General features: G+C 32.7%; 1 pseudogene; it reads right to left on the minus strand.

Moving 5' to 3' along the window:
* Positions 1-9,917: 9,917 nt before the first annotated feature.
* Positions 9,918-11,962, minus strand: LOC148613670 (uncharacterized; annotated as a pseudogene).
* Positions 11,963-12,865: the final 903 nt, after the last annotated feature.

A 12,865-nucleotide genomic window follows, 5' to 3' on the forward strand; every position in this document is an offset into this window, starting at 1 on the left:
CATATCTAACCAGCAAAACATTTGAATATGGAACTTAATTTTTCCCATTCATAGGCTTCATTCACGCCGCACGAGCGTGTGATTAAATATTTATAGTTTCCCCCACGGGAACTTAAAATGTCGCGTGAAGACTCCCACGCTTACCACGCATACCATGTTTACCATGTTTATAGTTGTTATTCATGTTGTTGATCAATTGAATACTTGTTGATTTACGAATGTTATTCATATTTTTAAAGATTAGTTGGTAGTGTATCAACTAATCATAATAGTAGTGATATCGATGACCCAATGACTTGATGACTTGAGATGAGGTCCTTGATGACGTAGTTGATTTTGTGAAAATTTAGGGTGTTCAAATTCTCCATCATTTCTCTCTGGGATAAAAGGATTTCTCCACTTGAGATAGTTAAATTTAAGATTTTAAGACTTTCTCGAGTGGAGAAATCCTTTAATCCCCTGGAGACTGAAGGAGAATCTATATTTAACATACTTTCATGGAGACTTTAAAAGTATCGTAAACGTGAATTTAATGTTGCCTCTGCATTTATTCTTGTTATGTAACCGTCTCTTATACAATAAATTCAATTAACTTATTTCCAAAAAAAGTATAAATATTATAGTTGAAGATGAATCCATCGGATACTTTAGCAAATGCAACATGGCAGATAACAGAGTTGGACTGCCAATCAGTGACCAGATGTTTTCGTCAAAAGTTGTGTGTACGGCCAAGTGTGCATTTACCAAAACATGCTTTGGTTTCAACTACCATGATCACGAAGGAAGGTAATTTTTTTCTCTCTGATGTTGTTTTTCCGTGGCAAGATAGAATTGCTCTTTTAATGTATTTCCACCTACGCATTTTCTTGAAATCTTGCCTTATCATGGATGAAAGCTTCACATAAATTTCTCATGAAGCTTCGATTCACTGAAATTGCAAGTAAATTCTGTAACTAATTCCATTTGTCCCATTTGTATAAATTACGTATAATTCAAGCAAAAATCATGTGAAATAATTTTGCTTGTAAAGGCATGCACAAAAACGACTTTGCGATTGAAGCTAAATAGTTTACTACTCTTATTTGTAATGTATCTGCGTGGGAATTGTATGAAACATATTGTGTAATCTATGTGTGCATCAAATCAATTTTCAATATATTTTAACTGTTTCTTAGCAGAATTGAATGTAAGCACATTTTTGTTTTTGGATTGACGTTTGAAGTCATTTTTTTAAATTTTGATGACCACTATGAATAAATCGAATGACGTATCCATATGCCATTATTAATTATCTGATGTTCTAAAATATGGTATCGGTCTCCGGGCAGAAACCGGTCACTATTAATAACTAGAAACTGCATTATATTTTAGAAGCATTCCAGCGAAGAATCATGCAAAATGTGATTCATTGGTAAAAAGCCTATTTTTTTTTATATTTTGTTTGAATTGCCATGGTAAACAGAAACAGAAACAGAAAACATTCAATTTTTCAAATAACCCGTGTTCGTAGTAGATAAAAATGATATAGAACGCACTGTAGTTTTCAAAATAAAGGGAAATAACTCTGTAAACGACACTCAAATACAATAGAATCTATTGGATTTTCAGTGTTGATTATCTTAGGGCAGGCAGATTTGAATGAATAATCACAGATTTCATAGTATAGATCCATAAAACAACTTCATTACAAAATAAACATATGTAGCCTTCTTTAGGGTGTATCACATTTTTCAGATTTTGAATGATTATTACATAGACAACTACTTATTAATTTTAATTTTTATTTTAATTCAGATGTCAATTGCTGTCTGTTGGTGCTGAACCCTTAACCGACATACATAGAACATGGCTTACTGGATGGAATTTCTATGCAAAATGCTACACAAGAAAGGATGTTTGTGTCGGTTGTTTTTTCTGAATATCACCTTGATATTGTGTGGTACAAACCTTGTAATTTCTTTTTTAAAAACTAGTTAAAAAAATGTGTGGTATGTTTTTGATAGAGCTTTACTTTATTGCGTTAATTGTCAATGTTACTGAGACGTGTGATTATAATGTCATCTATTTCCATTTGGAAAAAAAATGCATTGAAAACTTTAAATCTAAAAGCTTTTTAAAGAAAAAAAAATGCATTCTTTCAAAATTTTTAAAGTCTAACTTAGGCCACAACTGAAACCCCAATGGAAATATTTTTTTAACAATCGTTTGTGCTTTTCCGATATAAAAAGATGTACAGATACACTGTTGAACATTTCCTAAAAATACACCCATTGAAATTAAGAAATAAATCACGGAAATTCGACTTTACCACGAGTTAGCCATTTATGCCGCATTATTTAAAAACGTGTGATAGCAATGTGTTAAATATAGACGTTCAAAAATTATTTGATAATTACCTTTTCTATCGCTCTACCATGATGTATTTATTTTTGTACTTTGAATAAGGGAGGTAACTGTTTGATATATCTTATATCAACCTTCATGTTATCAGAAAAAAATATTTATTTTTAATGAAATAGGTGTTTGATATATAGAGAGAATCAATATTCTAGCGGGAATCAAAAGAATGTAATATAGAGAAAAAGACAATATATGGAAAACAGTCAAACACAACAATGAACATAAGATAACCAAGACAATTTATACAAAGCAACAAAAGTAACTCGGACACCACAAAACAACCGGAAGTATGGACCTACATATACATGTATTTGTTATTTAAGGTACTTCTTCTATTGTATCATATCAGAGAAGACTATTTTAATTTAGATTATTACACTTGAAATATTTTGCAATATGAACGTTAACCTTTCTTTTATCATCTTAAAGGTATAAAGACCTCATGATTTTGTCATCTCGTTTAGAAAAGCAGAGGACGCTTACCCTACCGGTGCACCTGGTTCATGCTCCCAGTTTTTAGTGGAGTCCGAGTTGCTCATATGCTTTTGTTACTTTGTATGTATGATTTTAGTTACTTTATGTTCTTTGTTGTGTATTTCTGTTTTCCATGTCTGGTCTTTGTCCATGGATTACATTTTTTGATTACTGCTATAACCTTTGTTCTTTTGATTGCTCTTTTATTTCATCATCTTAAACATTTTCTTCATATTCATTTACAATTAAGATTGGTGGATTCAATTAAATTCATGCATTCAAAATGCAAGTGATATCACAAGAAACTATATCCTGTTTCTTGTTTATCTTTGATCTAATTTGGTAAAAATTATAAAAGCTGATTGAATTATAGATCGCCACATTTAATTGGTCAGAACTGTTTATTGTTGCAATGACAATTTGTATCATATAAATTGTCTTGTTTGTTGTTCAAGCAGAATTGTATATATATTTATAACTTATATATGTCTTTTTTTAATTTTCTGACCTAGCAAGCACATTGTACAAATACATATGTACGCATCATATACCTGATGTTTGGCTTCAAAGTTTGTATTTACATAGCGTTATCTATTAACACAAATCCTGCTTCTTAAAAATGATTGATTGAATCTGAATTTGTAACGTGTCATTTAAAATGTTTTCCCTGTGGAACTTGTAAATAATTTCTAGTTTCAGCTCAAAATTATCCATTTTATAAATGCCTCTTTCTGATTGTAAAGTTCAATAAGTTAAATCCATGCAATTTATGGGATATAATTTTATATTACTCTTTCACATTTTGTTTTATTTCGTGTTTGTTGATGTCTCTGGTTCCTTTTCCTTCTATTTTTTCTTCTTTTACAATAAATGTCATAGATGATCGGACAAGACAAGACACTGTTGCTTAGTTGAAGATACCTTTGATTAAAGTAGCGGATAATCATATATAATTAAACTGCTTAAATTAAGTATTATAAATTTAGATTAAACTCAATTAATTAATTATTTGGAAACGTCGTGTGACCGTTTAAGTGTGTTGAAATTACATAGAGATATATTCATTAAAAATTCAAGTAAATTTTTGGAACGATGTTAATTTTCATGGCATGATTTATAGCCATGTGATATCAAGTTCAAGATCACAGTCCGACGTTTTTTATTATTTAGTCGATCGTGATTATGTTGGTCAATAAATTTTTTATACAATGTTTGTTTTTTTGTTTGAAAATTTACTATTTATTTGTATGAATGTCTACCTTGTCTGTCATTGTTGTATTGTAAATATGTTAGTTATCTGATCATTGTTACATAGTAATTTCTGTCAGAGAGTATTAATAAAACTTGAACATTACCAGGACCACTAATATAAAGACAAGAGAACGTTTGGGCCATTCTAGGGTTTGGAGCGTCTGTTGTATATTTCATGGTGTCTTGACCCCAAATGTAGCGGATGTTTTGCTCCATACATGAAGAATATAGGGCGTAAATGACTCGCTTGTACAAACGGTTTTCGAGTAATCTTACAATAGGGATTTTGAATAACACATCGAAACATGGAAAAACAAAAAAACAAAAACCAAAAAAACAAGAAAACAAAAACAAAAACAAAATAAAACAAACAAACAAACAAAAAAAAACAAAACAAAAACAAAAACAAACATTAGCATTAAATTAGCATCAGTTACGTTGGTTTTCTTTGTGGCAACATTCAGGTATTTTTTATACAAAAACCTCGTTGACGTCAATACATTAAAACCAAACTCTATTATTACCTCTCACTCTACTACACTCCCTTTACAAAACAAGTGTTGACACTACTGTTTCTGAACCAACCTCATCATTATACAGACTTGTTGCCATTATTTTGGATATTGGTTTCCACAAACTCTTTAAACATCTTCCATCACAAAAATGTTACCAACAAAATTCCCTAATATTTCAAAGACAAATCCATATCTATTATTTCATATTCCTATACTTCAACCATTGCATCCAAAATTTTCAATTATATAAGGCTATTGCAGAACCTCGAGACTGAGAACGTCAAGACTAAACCACCTGACTGTTCTTGCAAAAACTCTGCAATCGAATATGGCCCTCTCGGTCACGTCGTTACGGAAGATTTAACCATTATCGGAAAACAAATCTGTGTAATATCCTTTCTAAAGGTCCCATGTACCGTGAACAACGCTCCATAAATTGGAATTATAACTTTAAAGTTCTTATGGATGCCGTGGAGTACCTCGCAAGAAAATGGATAAAACGAGAACATGAAGACGTTGATTTTCTGTCAGATTGGTTAAAAGCTGTGAGGTCGAAACGAATGAAAGTTTTAGGTAGGTCAATGAGTGCCAATGCTACATCAGTTTTCAAAGACCCCGATGTAGCAAAACCATTGTCTACTATACATGAAAAATATGTCGAACCAGCAGACAAAGTCCAAAACAACATTGTTTTTGTCTGCAAAACGTTTTACATCCAATGTTTATCTCAGAGGTAGACGTAGAAAATAATATAATAATATAGTGATAAAACCTATACTGCTATCAAACTCTCCAAAGAAGAGATTGTGGAAAACCATAAATCTGTGCTATCTTCTTTCGGGCTCTCTACCAAGGACGATGATTGTGATTTACCATCTATGTTCTGGATTCTTAAACTCCACAAGAATCCATACAAATAACGTTACATATCTACATCTGCAACATGTACCACCAAACATCTTTCTTAACTTTTAACTTCTATACCCACAATTGTCAAAGAGGGTCTGCAATCCTATCACAACATTTGTTACTTCCGTAATGGTATTAATGCAATGTGGATCCTGAAAAATTCGAAAGATCTTTTGGAGACAATCAGTTCAAGACTATTATCAGAATATAATAGCATTAAAACCTATGACTTTTCAACACTGTATACTTCTATTCCCCACACTCAGTTAAAATCCCGACTTAAAGGAGAAGACCATGTTAATGTGCAAGTCATAAATATCAATAACTAATCTGTTAAATGTGCATGAAAATTAAATTGAAACAAAATAATTTCCTTTTCATAACTAATTATTCGCGATTTATAAATATGGAATTTGAATTTCCCGCGCCTATGGGGGCCAGCGTGATCGGTTGAGCTGCGACATCACGAAGTCGGTTTGTAAAGTGAAAGTAAATAGGTAATTGATTGCGATGTTCGTTGAAATCGCAAATTTGGGACTTTTCCCCTATAATTTCAACCCCCAATAAACAGAAGAAGAGATTGACGCGCAACATGTAAGCAAATGTCAGACAACTTTGACGAACAACGAAATTTGCAGCTAGACGACTAGAGTATGTCTGAGGAAAATCTTACGGCTACTTCCGAGGAATGTTCGTGTTGCCGTCAAAAAACTTTTAAAATATTTCTCTTTTATCATTCGAGTAATCGTAAGCTTGACAAGACAACATGTTGCGGTGATTAGATAAACAGGATCGTAGAAATTTTACGGAATATTATTTGTTTACATATCATTTGCAGTGCGTGTATCAGTACCAAACCGACTCAGTGACGTCACGAGCCAATCGGAAGATATCAGTAAAAATCAATAAAGCCAGCTTATGATCTTACTTCAAATAGGAGAGTTCTGCAAAATGGCTACCCACATATATTTCAAAGATTTCGAACTTGAGCATTTTACAAAAGCGCATTTTGTATTAAAGGTTATTCATTTTTCTTTAAGTGGGTATGATTTATCACAAGAGCCTAACTGAATGCAAAGATGGTTTTTCCCTTTAAAAACATTATACATCGTTGTTTTTTTTTTCCAAACATGATGGTACACCTAGATACAAATATATAGTTCTTGGTAGAGATTCCTCATACCTTGTAAAAATAATTCCAAATCATCTTCCAAATATACAGAAAAAGATGTTTACAAAATGCTGGAATTTTTAATCGACAAAATATTTGTCCAATGTGGTGGACGCATTTTTCAGCAAACGGTCGGCATTCCAATGGGAACAAATTGTGCTCCTCTACTTGCTGACCTATTTCTTCACTCTCATGTGGCCGACTTTATAGTTGATCTGATCCAAAAGAAAGAATATCATTTAGCTAGATCCTTTAATCTCAGTTTCCGGTATATTGATGACGTGTTATCGTTTAACAATCCTAATCTTGGGGATTTGATACATCGCATCTACCCAAAAGAACTTGAGATAAAGGATACTACAGACACTGTGAGGTCAGCCTCATATCTTGACCTACACTTAGAAATCCACGGTAAAGGATTGTTTGTTTGTTTGTTTGTTGGGGTTTAACGTCTGAGCACAATATTTCAGCTATATTCAGACAATGAACATGAAATTGATGATAAAATGAACATGAAATGATGATGAAATGAAAAAGGGAGCACTATATTAATACCCATATTAATGGGTAGATAAACGTTTATTTGTGTCACGGCTTTCTAAAATATAAGAATATACACATGGTAATCATATGCAATTGAAGAGCTCATGAGAGGAAACAATGTTAGAAAATCATCGGACACTAATAAAATTGGTTGTTTTAAGAAAGGTCAATAAACGAAATTACTGAACAGATAGGCAAAATCTAGGAAGAATACACAAGGCAATATCAAGGCAAAAACCAAACAGGTTAGATAGAGCGGAAACATTAAAATAGCCTTATGAAATAAATCATTTGACAAATCCTCAAACCTCTGGTCCATATTGTAGCATTTAGGACATCAAAGATACAAACGTAAGTTAAACCAGTATTCTGTGGTAGTATTTTTGTGGAGAAAATTTCACAATCTACGAAATAGGAAGAGGTTTGTGAAAGTCAATAATGCTCATGATTATCTCTGTACAAAGCGTCATTTTTAGAGAAAAAATAGTAAAACTTAATATTTGCAAATACCGTCTATATCTACTAAATCTGTTGGTGCTGAGGCAAGTATTTAGCAGCTGAGCGATGAACAGAAATATTAACTTCTACCGAAGATTTTTATAAAAGACTTTAAATTAATGAATCAATTCATTCTGCCCCATCAATAAATTGGATTTGTTGTTATACTCCAAGTCACCTCAGATTTTTTGCGGTTTTTTGCGTTTATTTTTTTAATTACTCGACGGTTCCTTTTAAAAACCTGCCATTTTTTTCATGTCGTTCTGTACTACGATTCCCTTACGACTATTGTTCGTTCTAACCTCCGTGATCGAATTATGTCCATTTTATTTTTTTAAACGGCGATTTCACTGTATATCCGCCATCTTGTTTGTATTTTTTTTTTATACGTTCCCTACTACCTGACAATTGAAGAGCGTCTGTGTACCATATTTTCCCGCCATATTCATGTTTATGACTTTGTGTCGATATAAACAAAGTTTTTTATCGAGAAAATCCGAATCAACGAAAATAATATATTGATCAGGTCAAGAACAGTGTACGTCTCTCAGTAAATGTATAGTTTTTTAGGAGCATTTTTACCAGACTGCATTTATGTAGACATGTTAGGATTTTTCGAGTTAGGAACATCATATTGTCAGTTGTGTAATGATGAAATTTGGGCAAATTTATTTACAAAGGCTAGTTTTTTTTCTCTCTGAAGTTTTAAATAAATATTTAAAACATGCCCATTCAAATAGTATATATGTGGCAACAAGATTAGGGAACTTCCGTCTGATGATTTTTTTTTTTTTGGGGGGGGGGTGCTAGGATCATAATTTTTATTTATGTTAAAAGAAAAACTAACAATTTTGGCATATCAAAAAATGTAGGATAGGAAATTTGATTCTAGGTCCCATGCCCCTTAAAAATCAAGTGGTCGCTACCTTAGCTTTTAGGTAGCATTAAAAAAATTGTGTTTGTGCTGCACTGATTTGTTCTAAATTGGCTCAGTCTAATTCAGTAAAACTTGTAATTAAAAGGTGAAAACTGCTAGAAATATTGTGAGTACAAGAACATATCAGTTTGTGTCGTGGTTTCCATTCTCTTGCATGCATGTGAAAATAAAATACAATGTAGTGTAAAATTCATGTATAAACCATATATCATTATATAGGTATATAAAAAGAAGCAGGTTCTCACCATTGCGTTTTACCTACCGACTAATATGACAAAATATAGATATCATTTTGTTGATTTCTACATAGACCTGTAATTTAAAAACATTGTAGTCTGTGATCTCTATAAGGTACACCCTACTGATTTAAAAGAAATGTCGCAATTGTTGTGTTAATGTTTAAGTACAACTTTTTTCTATTCTAGTAGCTTCGACCTTAAAGTTTCATTATTACAGTACAGAACATATTCATCCAGCATTAAGGTCTTTCTTTTCTTTTCTTTTTTGTTTTGCTTTTTTTGAAACTAGTAGACTGAATTAGAAATAATTTCTCGTCAGAGATTTTAACTGGTCTTAAAGCATTTATTAGACCTCAAAGAGATGAAAGTAAATACATGACAAAAATGCTATAATATATATTATATTATAATTAGTAGAATAAAATAACAATTCAAGTTTAACAATGGTATTAAAACACAAATGTAAAAATAGCTTAATAAAATTGCTGAATACGTGAGGAATACAATAAATACACAGAATTGATAAATATATCACAGTCATCATATCACAGTTAAGAGCCTATATCACAGAAAGATTTATTACAGATATGAATGCGTGTGATATCTAAAGACAAACTATCAAGAAACCCATTACCAAGTTCCAGCAACTGAAGATTAAACAAAGGTGTGTTAAGAAGTTCACTCAAGAAATACTAAGAAAGAAGAAGTCATCACCATGCTTAACTGTAAAATCCTGATATTGCAGTCAACTTATCTCATATGAAATTTATTTAAAACAAATTAATATGAAAAAAAAAATGCATTCTTTGAAAACTAATTAAAATCAGACCTTTTATAAGGGATTTGAAAATTACTTACAATAGTTGAAATAGTTAACTTAGATAGTACATTGTATAGTATTTAAAATCACAAGTAAGTAGTATTTGAATACTAAGATTTAATGCGTCATGACACTAATTGACTGCATTACCAGACAGATACTACTGTTCCATTTCCTGTGGTGGAAAATAAGTGTTGCATTGAGGTCTCGATGGTTAAGGATGGAAAGACACCGAAGGCATGCATTCTTTGCAAGGGCAGGTTTAGTGCAACACCTTTTATGTACCCACCGATCACACATATCACACTGAAACCAATCAATGTACTTGTCCTTCCGAATGGACTTCGGAGGTTCAGTGTTGCCACAGATATTGCACAAAACCTCCTCAAGCGGATCAAAGATATCAGAGATGCTTTCGTCAAGGTCACCGTCATTTTCGTCATCACCACCCTCCCCATCTGAAAAAAAACGTGTGGAATAGTACTCTGACGGTCATCACTGTCATCATCGTTCGTCACGTTTATCACAAGAGGTGATACGTCCTCATCTCTGAGATCATCAATCAGCCAGAGCTTTTCTTCATACTCCCTCACCACATAAGTCTCAAATTTAGGCCAGCGCTCCGCACTGAAATTAGCCATGGCCTCCTTGAAAAGCTGAATAACATCAGACTTCTTGTAGGAAGAATTCCTTCTAGCTACATAGTATTTCAAGTCAGACCAGACCGTTTCAATGGGATTGAGCTCACAATGGTAAGGAGGTAGTCGTAAAATTTCATGGCCGTGAGCTGATACAAGGTTATCAATTACATACTTTTTAGGAGGCTTTTGATTCACCAAATCAAGTAATTCAGCCTTTGTCAATGTCATACTGAATAATGCTTCTATCCAGCATTGCCGAGATATCTGATTTCTTGGAGTTCGTGTTAGAAACTCTAGAGTCAGGATCCAAGTGATAAGGAGCATTATCCATAACAACCAGAGACTGAGGGGCAATCTAGGGAGAAGGGTGTCTTTGAACCATTTTGTAAAGTGCTCCTTGTTCATCTCGTCATGATAATCAGAGCTGTTAGTTTTTGACTCAAATATAAGACCACATCCAGGAATGAGGTCAACTTGAGCTGAACCAACATCTAAGATTATCAATCTTGTACCCTTTCCCGAAGGTACATCACGATGGCTACCTTTACAGTTTGGCTCAAAAACTGACATGGATGTACTGGGGATATCCAGCCAATCTCCCTTGACCACATGATTGGTGTTCAACCAAGTCTCATCTAAGTATACAATATGGCGACCTTGTTGCCTAAACTTACGTATCTTGCGAAGATATGATTGCCTCATCTGTACAATATCTGCACGTGCAGAGACAAATCTTCGGTCTGATGCATTCTTGGAGAACCTAAAAAATAAAAATAAAAAGAAGACCTATTAAAATATGATATTATGAAAAATAGAATCTTTTTCAAGTATAGTTTACCGGAATACAAACAGATTTTTGTGACATACTTTGTATTAAATTTCATTTACATGTACACATGTTTAGATGCAACATATCATTACCCTACAATGAACAAGTCTTGAAATACAAAAATTTTAAGCTGGACATTTCACTCTCAAATTTTGTCAGAGCAGATTTGCCAGGTTCTGTGTTAATGTCATGTTCTTACAGGAAGTGAAGAATGTTTTTAGGAATTTAAGCTGACAGTTAACTGTGAAGCTGCATTTTGAAATGCTTAAAGAATTATCTTGTATGTATTAAGAAGGTAAGGAAGAATTTAAAGTTGGTGCAGTTATATTTGCATATCGTGCACATAGTAATTATGTACAGACCACTGAAGATATGCTTTTTTTCTGTGTTTCCCTAAACTAAGAATGGTTTTGTCTTTTTTTGGTCCTAAATAGCATGCCATCTGTTTTTTACAAGAAGCATATTGTATTTTGTCAGGGACAGGTTCACATCATGTTTAATACTCAATAATTTGATTTTGATAAATATTAACCCTTTATTTTCATTTCATTTATACATGTACAAGGATGCCCTACATTTTTTGTAGATTTAATAATTTAATAGTTAGGAGGTTTATTACCGAAACCCCAATGCTTTCACTGTTTTTGCCACTGTTGAAAGTGAAACAGCAATATCTTTCTCCATCAGGGCTTTGTGAAGTTTTGGCATGGTCACAGCTGCTTTCTTCCTGTGCATTTTTTTTAATAATACAATTAAGCACATGTGGAATTCCATTGGTTTGCAACTGCATATTTTATGAGATTTGTATATTTGTATATATGTATATTAGCATTTTTATATTGGTCCCAAATGTGCTTCATCATCATGTATTGGCATTTGAAAAAAAAATGAATCAATTCACAGTCAGAAATTTCTTACGTGAGCTATAATTCTTAACATTCAGTTGACTTCACATGTTAAAGTGATATTTACATGGTGTAATGCACGTGCGCTTAAATAAATGTATTGGGTATAGCTTCTTAGTGGTTTACCCTGATTAAATCGGAAAGGTTTGATTCTTTTTTTCACCAATTTTCACCAAAAATATTCATGCCTTAATTTCTTCTTTTATTCTTATGTACCCTATGTTTATCATAATGTCATGATTATCTTTAAGTTTATACCTGTTGCTCTACTAAGTCTTCTTACTGGGTTATTAAGGTTCCAGGCAACCTTCCTTCTCTTTTCAAGGTTAAGGAACTCAAAACATTTTCTTAGAAGTTCTTTTGTCTGTAAAAAGGAATCAAAGTATTCTGTTTAATTTGGAAGATGATAATTTATAACTAGAAATACTGTGAGCAAGATCACAAAGAGAATGGCCCACCTCAAATAGACTTCAATGTAAAACACTTAATTTGGATTATCTCCCTTTGGAACTCTACGACAGTATTTATGTTCCTTCATACATATCCGCATTTGAAACACAACATTCCTTTAAAATTTCATCAAAATCCCTTGAGCTGTTCAGGACGACTTGTGCTTAAAATACAAGAAATGTGGACAGGAAGACGGGTGATAGCTATTTACCTCCAATACTTTGTTTGTGGGTTATAATACAATATTGTTTCACAATTTCACAAAACTATAACATGTTCCTTA

This window comes from Perna viridis, chromosome 6, assembly GCF_037379345.1.
Source record: "Perna viridis isolate PV_CMFRI_1.1 ecotype Kerala chromosome 6, ASM3737934v1, whole genome shotgun sequence".
Classification (NCBI taxonomy): Eukaryota; Metazoa; Mollusca; class Bivalvia; order Mytilida; family Mytilidae; genus Perna; species Perna viridis.